This window comes from Balaenoptera ricei, chromosome 12, assembly GCF_028023285.1.
Source record: "Balaenoptera ricei isolate mBalRic1 chromosome 12, mBalRic1.hap2, whole genome shotgun sequence".
In the NCBI taxonomy this organism is placed as follows: domain Eukaryota; kingdom Metazoa; phylum Chordata; class Mammalia; order Artiodactyla; family Balaenopteridae; genus Balaenoptera; species Balaenoptera ricei.
The window spans coordinates 61,360,161-61,373,384 of NC_082650.1; the positions used below are offsets into that span (position 1 = coordinate 61,360,161).

General features: G+C 36.4%; 1 long non-coding RNA gene and 1 pseudogene across 3 annotated transcripts in view; both read right to left on the bottom strand.

Annotated features, from left to right (window-relative positions):
* Window positions 1–13,224, bottom strand: part of LOC132376356 (uncharacterized) — a 1,138,994-nt gene that overhangs the window by 886,223 nt on the left and 239,547 nt on the right. The window lies entirely within an intron of this gene.
* LOC132376355 (peptidyl-prolyl cis-trans isomerase E-like) lies at window positions 757–1,597 on the bottom strand (annotated as a pseudogene).

Below are 13,224 nucleotides of genomic sequence, written 5' to 3' on the forward strand. Positions count from 1 at the left end.
TTTGGCGGAGGATTAAATACGATCGTGTATGGAATCTGAACTTTATACAGTATCAGCCATATATTATTGTCAGCTTTCACTCTCTCATAAAATCTCACCAAAGCCATCTTTTTTTATCTTCTACTCCTGATTTTACAAGATGAGGTCAGAAATTCAAATTATGACAACAGACAACATAAATTTTCTTTCCTTAAGAGGAAATTATATTATTTCTAAAACCTATTGTTTTGAATAGAAAATCAATACTTCATAATGAATCAGCTTCTGCAGTGTTCAGATTATACTTACCTTTTCATATAATATATGTGACAATAACAAAAAGAATTCCCGTAAGAATCTTTCTCAATTTCCATAACAGTTACAGAAACACCACTTAATAGGTACATTTTAGAAAGGAGTAGTATATATATATATTTTTTTTACAAAAACTCTAATTTTTTTTACCAAGGAAAACATCTAGGAGTCACATTGGTGGACCCAGGAGAGGCCCTGGCCTGGAAAGGCCACGCACGGCCGTCCACAGTGGGGAGGGCGGCACCCGAGCCTACGGCCACACTTGGGGAAGAGCCAGAGGAGGCCCAGGCCATGCCTGCAGAGGAGCTGCCCCATGCTGACCCCGAGGAAGGGCCAGGACACAAAGCCCTGCTTGCTGCAAATGGGACACCTTGGGTGCTGGTTCCCCGGGCTGACAGCTGCCCTCTCACCTGTACTCCCCCCAGTCGGAGATGATGACCTTCTGCTTGGATTTCCCGTCCTTGCTGCCCTGGGCCTCAATCGGTCACAAGACGTCCAGGCCTTCCGTGACCTCCCCAAATACCACGTGCTTGCCGTCCAGCCAATCCGTCTTGTCACATGTCAGGAAGAACTGGGAACCATTGGTGTTTGGGCCTGAGTTGGCCATGGAGAGCAGGCCTGGTCCCGTGTGTTTGAGAATAAAGTTTTCATCGTCAAACTTCCTCCCGTACATGGACTTGCCCCGGTGCCCTTGTGGTTGGTGAAATCGCAGCCCTGGCACATGAACTGGGGGATGATGTGGTGGAAGCTGCTGCCCTTGAAGCCAAAGCCCTTCTCATGGGTGCACAGGCAGCGGAAATTCTCTGCTGTCATGGGAACGACGCCTGAGCCCAGGAGCATCTGGATGCAGCCTGCTGGCTTGTTCTCAGTCTTGATGCCCATGTACACCTGAGGGTTTGACCAGGCTTTTTTTACAGCGGGCTCTCCATCCTGGGTTTCCACTTTGGGAGGCTCTGTCCCTTCTTCTTCTTTATTCTCCTCAAGAGTCTTCCCAGAAAACTTCTTCAACCAGCCATCCTCGGACCAAACTGGTCTGGAAGAGCCTTCCTTAATCCTCATGGGTTTTGCCAAATTGACACGAATTATCCATATAAACAGCTCAGGTTCATTCATGTTGTCTACAGCTGCTGCAGCATCCTCTGCCAACTCAAATTCAACAAAAGCAAATCCTCGGTGCTTTTCTGTTTCATAATCCAGAGGAATCTGGATATCTGTGCTGTCTCCAAAAGGGATAGAAGCAGCATGAAGAACTTCGTCATCCACCTCCTCTGCAAGTCCGCAACACTCGCTTGGTAGTGGCCATCTTGCTCTCACCAAGGAGTAATATTTTAAAGGAGGTTTTTGACAGTTTTGTCAATATTTATGTCATCTTATGCCATGATAGTGGGTCTACAAATTTTTTTATAATTATTTTATGATAAAACAGCATGCTTATAATCTAGTGTATGCCTTCATTATTTGTAAAATCTTCCCATTATATGTAGGTTTAAAAACAAAAAACTTCTTGTCACTTATTTTTAACTAAGAGACACATTAAATACCAGCTTTCCTGAACATAGAAAAAATGTAAAAATATGGTCTGGGAACACTGAAGAGGATGATAAAAAAAAATTTAGGGGAAATGAGATTTTATTTAAGCTCTTAAAATTTGATCCAAATATAGATCACTATAAATAGCAATTATTTAATTATGTAAGAATAATTATTACATAGGATCTCAAAGTAAATAATTTTGCTCCTACCATAAAATATTATTTGTCTCTAGATTTCAATACTTAGAATCAAAGTCCACAGGTCAGCAGGTTAAGAAAACACATGCTGTATGTATTTACAGCTATAACTTGCATTACAAGAGAATTAAAAAGAAATGAGGCTGTAAATGAAAGACTTTTATGGATGGATCTCTTCTAAGTGATATATGTGATACAAATGATTAGCATTAACTGATCTTCTTGAAGAATGTACTGGTATAATTCATTATAATGGCTTCGAAGTGCAATTAGTGAACTATAGTGTAAATGACACTGCTGTTCATAGGCCTACCCATAAGAGTAATTATATTTTGAAAACTACTTAGTGAAAAATTGATTGAATGAGTCCTGTGGGCATAGATAATTGAGATAAAAATATGTAAACAAAATGCCTATTAATAGGCTTTATGGCACATTTATATATTTACATGGTTAACTAATGCAAGATTTTATAAAGGGAATTTTTTAACTTTTCTTTTTAAGTAGATTTCTAACATAGAAAAACTGGATTTATATATTTCATTTACTAAAGCTAAACTATTTCTCTAAATATGATGTAACCATGTTTTTAATTGTATGAAAATAGAGAGAATGTCCTATTATAATGACAAAGTAAGCAAGAAATAAAAGATCAAATTTCAAGTCTTCTTAAGAAATAGGATAATCCTATTTATATTTTTATACTCCAAGTAAAAGGAAAATCATAGGTGACACTATATCATAATCAAGAGTCCACAAACTATAAATCAAAATTACTCTATATCTATAGGATATAAAATAATAACTCAAAAATATTTTCATTGTTTATTTAGGTACTACACTATCATATTGGTAAAAATACATATTACGAATTAATTCTTAATCTAAAGGTTTATCGTTCTAATATCAAAAAGACATATAAATATATATGTACCCTATATTCCATATTTACAAAGGTATAATTTTACATATGTATATGTAGATACACACACACACAGGAGTACTAGACTGTGAGATTATAGGTTTGATTTCTAGCTCATAGAGATTAATGGTTTAAGTTTCAGCTTTATATCTAGGTAGTGGAACTATATATGACAACTGAGGACCTGAGATGACTCTTCTGTAAAATGAACATATTGCACTGTATGATATCTAATTCTAAAGTTCCATGAGACAGGACTCTGTGGGTGAAACTTAGAAATTAGCCAGACTTATACTCTTATTCATATTCCATATATCTTATTAGTCAGCCCTGAGCTAATTTGATGAGCTGCAGTTTTCTCAGTTGTTAATGGGAATGTGATCATTTCTACCCCATGGAATTATTGTGAAGATCATGTGAGACAAATGTGAAATTAACAGATATCATTCTTGGCCCACAGAAACTATTCAATTTCAGCTATTGTAGTTGTCTGTAAACTCTAGCTTAGACTAAATTATGCTGAAGTAACAAAAAAAGCCCAAATTTCAATAACTTAAAACAACAAATGTTTATTTTTGCTCACATTATTTATCATTTGTGGGTTGGCTACAGCTCTGCTCAATATCCTCTTCATTGAAAAACCCACATTGAAGGAACAACTGCTAATTGAAACATGTGGTCTCACATAGAGGGAAAAGAGTAATACAGAGCTGCAAAATGGCTCTTAAAGCCTCAGTTAGGAAGGAGGTGATTCACATCATTTTCAACACAATACATTGACCAAAGCAAATCTCATGCTAAGCCTGACATCAATGGGGTAGAAAAGTATAATTCTCTAGCAGGGAGGGGCCAGTAGGAAAGGGCAGTAGATAATTTTGAGAATACACAACCTATCATAATGTCCTTCAGTCCTTTTGAATCCAATTACCCCTGCGGCCATCTGCTCTGTAGAAATATGTGTGATGCATCTCTGTTTCCACTCATATATACTTACATACCAATATGCAGTAAAGGTACATTTTATGTATATTTACATAAAATGTACACCTTTCTTGTAACCTTAACTCTCAAAATTAAATAGGTTCATATGCCTAAGGACCAAAAACAAGCAGAACTTAAAGACTGATTATCATGACATCATGCATGGATGGCTAACATTTATTCGCTTCGCAACTATTTGGAAATGGGAAAGAACCAACAGTTTTTACAGCAAAATCTTGATTAATAAAATCTAGTTGTTACTCTCAATTAAATATGTGTGTATGTATTTATTTGTATGCTACCATTTGTTTATATTTTACTATGCTACCCTGCACGGCTCTGACTTTCAGGAAATATATAAAATGAAGCCAACAACAAGAGATGCTTCTTGCATCTCTGAATGTCACATCTTCGTGCTTTTTGTAAGCCAATCAAAGGCCCTTCATCTTGCCTGCACTACTGTTGAAATCAAAATGCTTAAATTCTGGGACATTGGTACAAGTTATGGTTTAGAGTATTTTACCACCACATTCCTAGTACCTGGGACAGTATGTGGCAGGAGGAAGATACTCAACAGTATTGATGAGTAAATGAATAAGTAACTGAATAGATATTTTATTGGCTGCTATGATTAACATATTTTTTATCTTAGTTCCTAAAAGAAAGGACCTTTAATTAGTTATATTGCAATCCAAAGAAAAAGCCATTTAAAGACGTCTAAAATGCTTATTTCAGAGATAAAGTGAAAACCAAATATCTTGGCATCTCAAAAGTACAATGTACAAAAGTTTTGCTGCATTATTTGTAAAAGAAAAAGAGTCAGAATTTCTTGTAATAGTTTCTCTGTTGATCTGAAGCACTGTCTGGTATAGAAGGGAAAGTGTAGATGAGTCCTTCAAAAAAAATGTTAAGTTTTTGATGAATATTGTGACTAGGTATTAACCATTTTGTCTTTTTTTTCTTCTATTGATAATCCATGACTTTGATTTTCACACAGTAAAGTTTCCTTAACAGATAATACCCTCTTCGTGGTTTTATTTAAAAACCAATCTTTTAAATAATCACATGGTGTCTCATTATATTAAACATCAATGGATCAGGTCTCTTCATCATAAAGCAAAAAGTCTTCATGATCAAAAAACTGTAAGAATGTATTCAGTGGCTACTGCTTTCACATCTACCCCTTGATTCCCCACATGTACTGGCATTCTACAAAACCTAAGGATACAGGGTAGTCCCCATATACTATTAATAAAAACAGTCATCATTTACTGAGCATCTGTTATTAACTTTGTACTATGCTAAACATTTTTTGTTGGCTAACCCAGGCCATCCTTAGAATAATCCTAAAAAAACAGACTGTATGTTTACCATTTTATAGGCAGTGAAATTGAGGCTCAGAGAGAATATATCTACCAAATAGTGGCAGAGTGAGGATTCAAGCTCATCTTTTTAGGCATAGATACTGAAGCAGGTGTGTTTTCTACAGTTGTATATGTGCCTGGTATACCTTGGAAAATTTCAATCTAATAAATCTTTGGTGCTAAATTAAAAGCCACTTTCCTTTGAAGCAAAGTCTCTGCCTTAAGATTAAATGAGAAAAAAATCTGTATTGCTTATCTATTGCTATATGACAAATTACCACAAACTTACTGGCTTTTAAAAAAACCACATTTATTATCTCACAATTTCTGGGGGTCTAAAGTCTGGGAATGGCTTAACTGAGTCCTCTGTTCAGCTTCACAGGATGTTGGCCAAGCCTGTGTTCTCATCTGAAAACTAGTCTGGGGAAGAATCTCCTTCCCTGATTACATGGTTTGGGGCAGCATTCAGTTCCCTGCAGTTGTAGGACTGAGAGTTTCATTTTCTTGTTGGCGGTCAGTTGGAGGCTGCCATCAGCCCTAAGAAGCCACCTGCAGTACCTTGCCAAGTGAGATTTCTCAACATGAGTGCTTGCTTCCCAACAGCCAGCCAATAATAGCAAGATTTCCTATGCACCCAGGAGGCATTTTACATACTCTACTGCCTTTCTCAGAGTCCACTTGTCTCCACTGACACATTGTAAGGTCCCAGTTAAGAGACCATAGTGGATACCACCACTCAGGCATCTTCAAGTAGTGGCCCCAAAGTGCTTGGGAGAGAATGGTCATGGGCAAAAAAGAAAAGTTTAAAAAAGAAATACCTGTATGGTTTATAGGAGTATCCCAAGCTTCGGTGGTATGGTAAAAAATAGGGTTTTTTTGTTTGGAACATTAAACATTGGTTCCCTTCCATATACAGAGGGCAAGTGTGTATCTAAAAGGCTAATATTTATTTAGAACCTACTGTGAACCAAGCCCTGCTCAGCACTTTCACAAATGTCATCTCATTCAAATATTTATTTCTATAATTCTCAAACGCTGTGAAATAAACATTATTAACCATAAATGAGTTGAAAATATGATCAGAGAGGAACCCCTCGATAGCAATTGGATATAAGTTACAGAAGCAGAAATTGTATTTTATAGTTATTGTGTTCCTAGAAACCTACAAGGTATTCCTATCTAAGAAAGTATTCATGTTTCAATTAATAAATGATTTCTTAGAAGGGACATTTTTACTTTTTTAATGGTTTAAATGAGGTAGAGATAATACATATAAAATAATAATAATGATAACATGCATTTAACATTTACTAAGCATCAGGCACTGTTAGAAATAAATTACCTCATTTACTCTGCACAGTCTACTGAGATATAAACTATTATTATGTCCATTTTATAGATAAACAAACCAAAGACTGAAGAGGTTAAGTAATTTGTCAAAGTCACACAGGGGCCAAGCCAAGATTTGAATCCAGGAAATCTTAGTCCTTGATTCCAAGGGCCCCTGAGGGCCAATTCACTTTCTTCTTCAAATACCATTTGCTATATATATATATATGTGTGTGTGTGTGTATAATTTGAAACACAAATAATTTACAGTGAAGACAAGTCCAAGAAGATCTGAATGAATGCTTTAAGATGAAAAATCTACATTTCATGTAACCAGGTCATTCCAATTTTCTCATTTCCCAATATGTGTTTAAATTTTAATTGTGATGTTTCTTTGAAAAGGTGCCCTTCTACATTTTCAAACCCTTCTTTCTTTACATATGGAGTAAGGCAACTCTGCAGCTTCTAATCACCTCCTTAATACGAGTTTTTTGAAATGGTAAATTGCTGTGAGATGAAAAGTAGATCTCATATTTCTTGAGGCTAAATTCAGTACTCAGCCACAAATGTGGTCACAAGGTCTCCTTGCTGAGGTCTTTTATGTTACTTTAATTAAGTTTCAGCTATTATTATTACTGCTGCCTCTAAAGGTGCATAAAGTATCTTAGGAAACCTGGTTTTGAGGGCATCTATACTGTTCTTCCCTAATCAATCTTGAGATTAATTTCATGTTCAATCTTGCTGTCTGCTAGGTGCTCTGTGCTCTAGCATCCTTCTTAAGTTGATCTGAAACCATGTTTAAAGATCAAACCTTGGCCACACAAGGTTTGATAACATTATACCTGGTATGAAAAAATGTCTCTGGTGCCCTAAACAAAAATTACTCTGGAGGGGTGCAGGCTGCACCCTCAGGCATGCTGTTGTGGTTGCAAGTCAGCTCCATCGCTCTGTTTGTTGTCCCAGAGCGGCCACCGACAGGATGCTGCTCCACTGTGCCTCTGTAGCAGTTGGCGGCCAACAGCTCTCTATGGGGAACTCGAAAGTGGAAAGGCAGCCAATCATGCATGGCATAATTTACATCTGATTGATGAAGGTCTAAGAATCACAGAAACAATTAATTTGTATCAGGACTCCTGTGGGCCAAAAAGTAAGAGATTATGCCACCGGTACCCAATTTTAATTTTTGCCTGATCAATCACCTGCCTTTCCACATCTACTTTGTTTTCAGAATCAACTTTTGCAGCACAGATGTTAAAGGATGCAGCAGAAAGAGTTTCTGGAAAACTAGAACACCAAGGAAAACACTCATTGATAAAACTCACTTGTCACTGCACCACATTATCCCTTTTTCAATTTGATAATGGTAAGTCATTTTCCCCACAACTGCAAGGGAGGATTTAAAAACTTTTTTAAAATAAACCACTTTGTTTTTATTCATGTAAGAAAGATTACAATGGCCAGGAGAAAGGAAAAAGAATAGTGGCTACTTCCTAGGAGGAGAACAACAGCAGGAGCAATTTAAAATAAAAATAACTAAAGATGCCTTAACTTTGTAGTTAAAAATGAAATGAAAATTGCAAAAGCAATTTGTGGCAGGAAGCCTTTAAAATGTTCTAAGGATTGTTCTCATTTTGCATAAGCCATGGCCAATCTTTAAAACAGTTAGTACATTAAGCATATGTATATCTGATTCAACACTCTATTGTAGGCAGAAACTCCTCAATTATGAAATTGTAGAAGGATGGGTCTGACAGAGTCTCATCTAATTACAGGAGCAAATTACAAGTTCATAAACTTCATAAAGCATTCTAATATCTTTCCTTAATAAGAAATCTCACTGCTCAAACCGGGAATATGTCTAACACAGTCATATTTTTTTCCACTATTCTTGGCATGTAATTGCCCTTTACTTGTAACAATGCACAAAACAATAGAAAATAGCATTCATCGTTTTTTATTGATCAAATGTTTAAATTAGTATTAATCTTGTTCACACACTTCAAAAAGATGATTTAACATGAATGAAATCGTTATGTTTGCTTTGCAATTATCCAATATTGCTTCCTAATCTTATAGAAGTGGACAAGGAAATGGAGAGAAGTAAAATGGCTAGTGTCAAAGGATGTAGGGAACTGAAGCAGAAATTAGAATCCACATGGCCTTACAGGTATTTCTTTGCTTTGGTCCCTAAGTCAAACAGAGGGATTAATAACAGTATCCAATATGCAGTATTGGCTTTTCTATAACTCTGGTGGCTTGTACGCTAAACTGTCTTTAACAATATAAACTACTGTGGATGATTAATTCGGTGATATGTTATACTATTACTATTTCTGCCTAAGCAAAAATTTTTCAGTGTGAAATGAGTGCACCATATTATTCCAACTCTATGAAGACAGCACTGATTCCTCGGCACTTGGGAAAACATGCTCCACGCCAGAAAAAAATGCACAAATCTTGATCAGTCATCTATGATACCCACCCATTCCCTCATAAGAGCTTTTACTGAGCACAGATTCACTAACTGACCTTAAGTGTTGCTAAATTTTATCAGTTCCATAGTACTGTTGGTTTTCATTCATCCCGTGTAAACCTTCCTATTGATATGCTTATGACATCTTGACTATTTATGATTTCCTATGCTACACCATTTTCATAGCATGAATGTCATAATTTTTAAATACTAGAAATATTTTAATTGATTTTGTTAACTCAGTTTCTTAGTACAAGAAGCTGAAGTTGGAGAAAATTTTTTATGTTAATTAATATCCATCATCATTTATTTGATAAATTTAAAAAGGTGAATTTCCAGTCTCTCTTTCCTCTGAGAACTAACAAGATGGGTAGGTTTTACACATGACAGTGAGGGAAAGAAAGAAAGGACCATGAACACAAAGAGCCTTTCTTGTTTCTTTGGCTCAGGGAGGCAACTACCAATATCCTATTAGTCTCTGATTTGGCTAGAGCTCAGGAATGAGTGAGGCCTAACACTTATCATTTCTATATCCTCCCTGCCATGTAGTTCTAAGATCCAGGTGCCATAGATGCCCACCCATGAATGTTTTGAGCACCCTGCTCTGATCCCCACCCAGCACACAGGCATAGGCTTTTACCAACCTCCCTGTTTCAAGGGTAGCAACTTAGACACTCACACATGATAGGTGGTTTATCCATTGGGAAGGAACCAAATTTGGTGGGGTGAAGAAGGGGTCCCCAGGTCTGAACAGTATTAGGGTGATGCTTTCTACCAACTCTTTCTCCATCCCAGGCATGGGGCTGCTGACTCTAAGGTTCAGAAGAGAAAATCAGAAATAAAAGCAATAGTACCAGCTGTGCACTGATCTGCATGGACTAAAACAACATGCAATCCCTAAAGGGGGAAAAGGTTGCAAATGATGCGACACACATTTTCCCTGGTATTAAAATCATTAATCCTATTAATAGAGGTTACCTGCGAAGTCCATTTTAACTAACCTGCACTTAAACAACATGAAGGATGATAGAAAAAGACAAGTGTACCTGCACAGTGTCCCAAGTCCAGCTATAAAGTGACAGCAAGTGCCAGGATGACTGGGTTAATATGAGGCCTTTAGAATTCTGTACTTGGAAGTGATACACACAATTACTGTTTCCCATTCTCATATATAAAACAAATACCTCTGTATACAATTCTCAGTAATACTCCAACAAAGATGCTGAATACTAATAACCAATGTTGATATCACATGGCAGCACTTAAACCTGCACATGACACTTCCATGTTTCAAATTTGCTGGATATGTAGCAGGAAGCCTTATTGAGATAATTGGCAGATTATCTTATAGAATTTTTTTTCTTTTACAATCAATTAAATCAGAAAACTAATCTAAATAGCCAACAGTTCCAGACTTGGCACCAACTGCAGCTAAGAAATCCCTGAATTCCTTGATCCTACGACCCTACAAGTTCTAGCTGGAGCTTAGGAAAGTTCCCTATCACAGTGAGGCATTGGTTGCACAGTAATACTAGAGGCCATTGCCTCATAATGTTGATTTTTAGCTGCTAAGATCCATTTATTCATACTTTCATTAATTGAACAAATACTTATTGATATTATATAATATATATTGATGTTGATACTGATAGTAGTAGTTCCTACTATGTGCTGGGTACTATGGTAAGCACAGGGAATAAGTAATAGAAAAATCACTGCTTTCAAGAAATTATTAATCAAATAAATTAGTTATTCTCAATTTTTTTTCTGCCCCAGTAAGCCTAAGAGCTATGACATAGTCCAGTCAGTGTAAGCAGCTTCTGGTGGAAGTAACTATCAAGCTAGGGAGATGGGTGTGTGGAGAAGGCAGGATAGGGTATCTGGTATTTTTTAAATTTTAAAACTGATTTCCCTTATTTTGGTGGAGAATCACTATGGTAGAAATAACTAAATAAAGTTCCTTTTCCTCTCCTTGCTAGAGGTAGCATCAGCTAGTAGAAGAAAAAGAGAATAAACAAGTCACTGTGATTTCATTGCTTTGTTGGCCAAAGTAGAAAGCATGAAAAATAACAATATAAACAGATACCACTTATTTAATGTTTCCCACATGACAGCTGTTTTATATACATTTTGTCATTGAAACTTCACAAGAAACCTGCAGAGTAGGTACTGTTATTACTGGGTGACCATATATTCTGCTTTGCCTGGACAGTATCAGTTGTACCTATCTTAATTATTAATAGTTACTCCTTTCTCTCTCAAAAGTGTGTCTGTTGGATAATAAAGTATTCTTTTTTACCCACAAAATAGCAGCTTCATATAGTCCAATTTAATAGATGAGTTTATAATAATGTCATGGCAATCTTGGAAGGGCTTTTCTAAAGCTCTGTTTAAATAACCTTGGTGTCCCAGCACTACATCCTTTAATCAATTCCACTGCTATGCAATGTGCTCGTTGGGAGTCATGGGGACAGGAGGGCATAGGACAAACATCATGTACTAGTGGTAGAGAGTTAGAAGGTGTACACCTCCCTACTGATAGATAGGGAAACTGGAAATAATGGTTCTTGGTCAGAAAACCTTATGAGATATACTTCCACAAGATATATAATGGCGACAATTCTATACCCAGCTTAGAACTCATTATAAAGAATTTGATAAAATGAGGGAATTCCCTAGCAGTCCAGTGGTTAAGACTACGAGCTCTCACTGCCGAGGGCCCGGGTTCAGTCCCTGGTTGGGAACTAAGATCCCACAAGCCCAGTGGTGTGGCCAAAAAAGCAAACAAACAAAAAAACAAAATAACAAAATTTTGATAAAATGAAAGAATTTGAGTAAAGTTTACTGTAATGAGATTTGAAGATGAATCCCCACTCTTTGGACTCCTTTCTTATTAAGGATCAGAGTGTAGCAACACCTTTTGAAAATTATAATGGCCTACTTATTTTCAAATTTGACAAAAGTAACAAAATTGTATCCTCATATTGAATTCAATATGATAATAGTGAAAAGGCAAATGTGAGTGCCAAAACAGAAGGCAACACGGAAGCAGCTATAAATGAATGATTTAGCACTCAGTGAAGGAAACTGAATTCTTCCTGCCACCAAATTTTGCAACATTTATATGCACACTGATTATGAATTTTTTCATACTTTTAAAACATCCATATCATACTGTTTGGACTATATAGCTCAAATGCATTCCAGCCTTGCTCACTTTACCTGGTTTTGCACATGTGCATTGGTAATAACCAACAAAATTCCATTGATGGCAGCAATCTCAGAAACAAGCTTCCCAGATAATCAGTAAACCCCCATTCCCCACTATCAACCCAACAGTGATCTTCTCATCAGATAACAGTTGTTAGAATTCCTTTATCACCAATTCATCATTAGAGCCAACAAGTATTGATCTATAGTCTGGTAAGGGGAAAATTCCATTTACAGGAAGTTTTGCTGCTTAGGAAATTGTCTGAATCATCTAGAATTATCTGAAAAACAAATCTTCAAATGGCTTTTTCATCTCTGAATTTTTGTTAGGCCCCTGGGGTAATGGTTTAAGCCGTGAAGGCATCTCTACTAGAGAAGGAAAAACTCGTATGTGAGTGTAATAAAGAGGACAGTGTTTAATTATTTATCTGTTTTTAAAGAGCACCACTTTATTGGAAACCATTACTTATTTGCCCAAATATTTGTAGAGATTGTGTGATAGAATTAAATGCACATAGACTGCAGATTGGCAAAAGAAAGGTTTTCTTGAAGTAAATGTTACAATATATAAGTTTTCTATTACTGATTAAAGATGAATTATTTCTATAAACTATCTGCAAAATTATGAAAGAAATTAATGGCAGATATATTTTCTCATCATATGCAGTCACTCATCATGGGGACTCATCTAATGCATAGCTTAAGGTCCCAGTACTTAGAATGACGAGGTCCTCATAAGACCACCTTGTCTACCTAAGCTGCCCACTTGTGAATCATCCAAGTGCCCTTCAGAATGATGAGCTTTTGATTAGTCCTTTCAATTAGTGTTTATTTTCTTGAGTAGAATACTCACAACAGTTTCAAAGCTCTGAATCTCCTTTAATCGCTGCCTTTAAATTAAGAGCAATGATTTTTTTAACT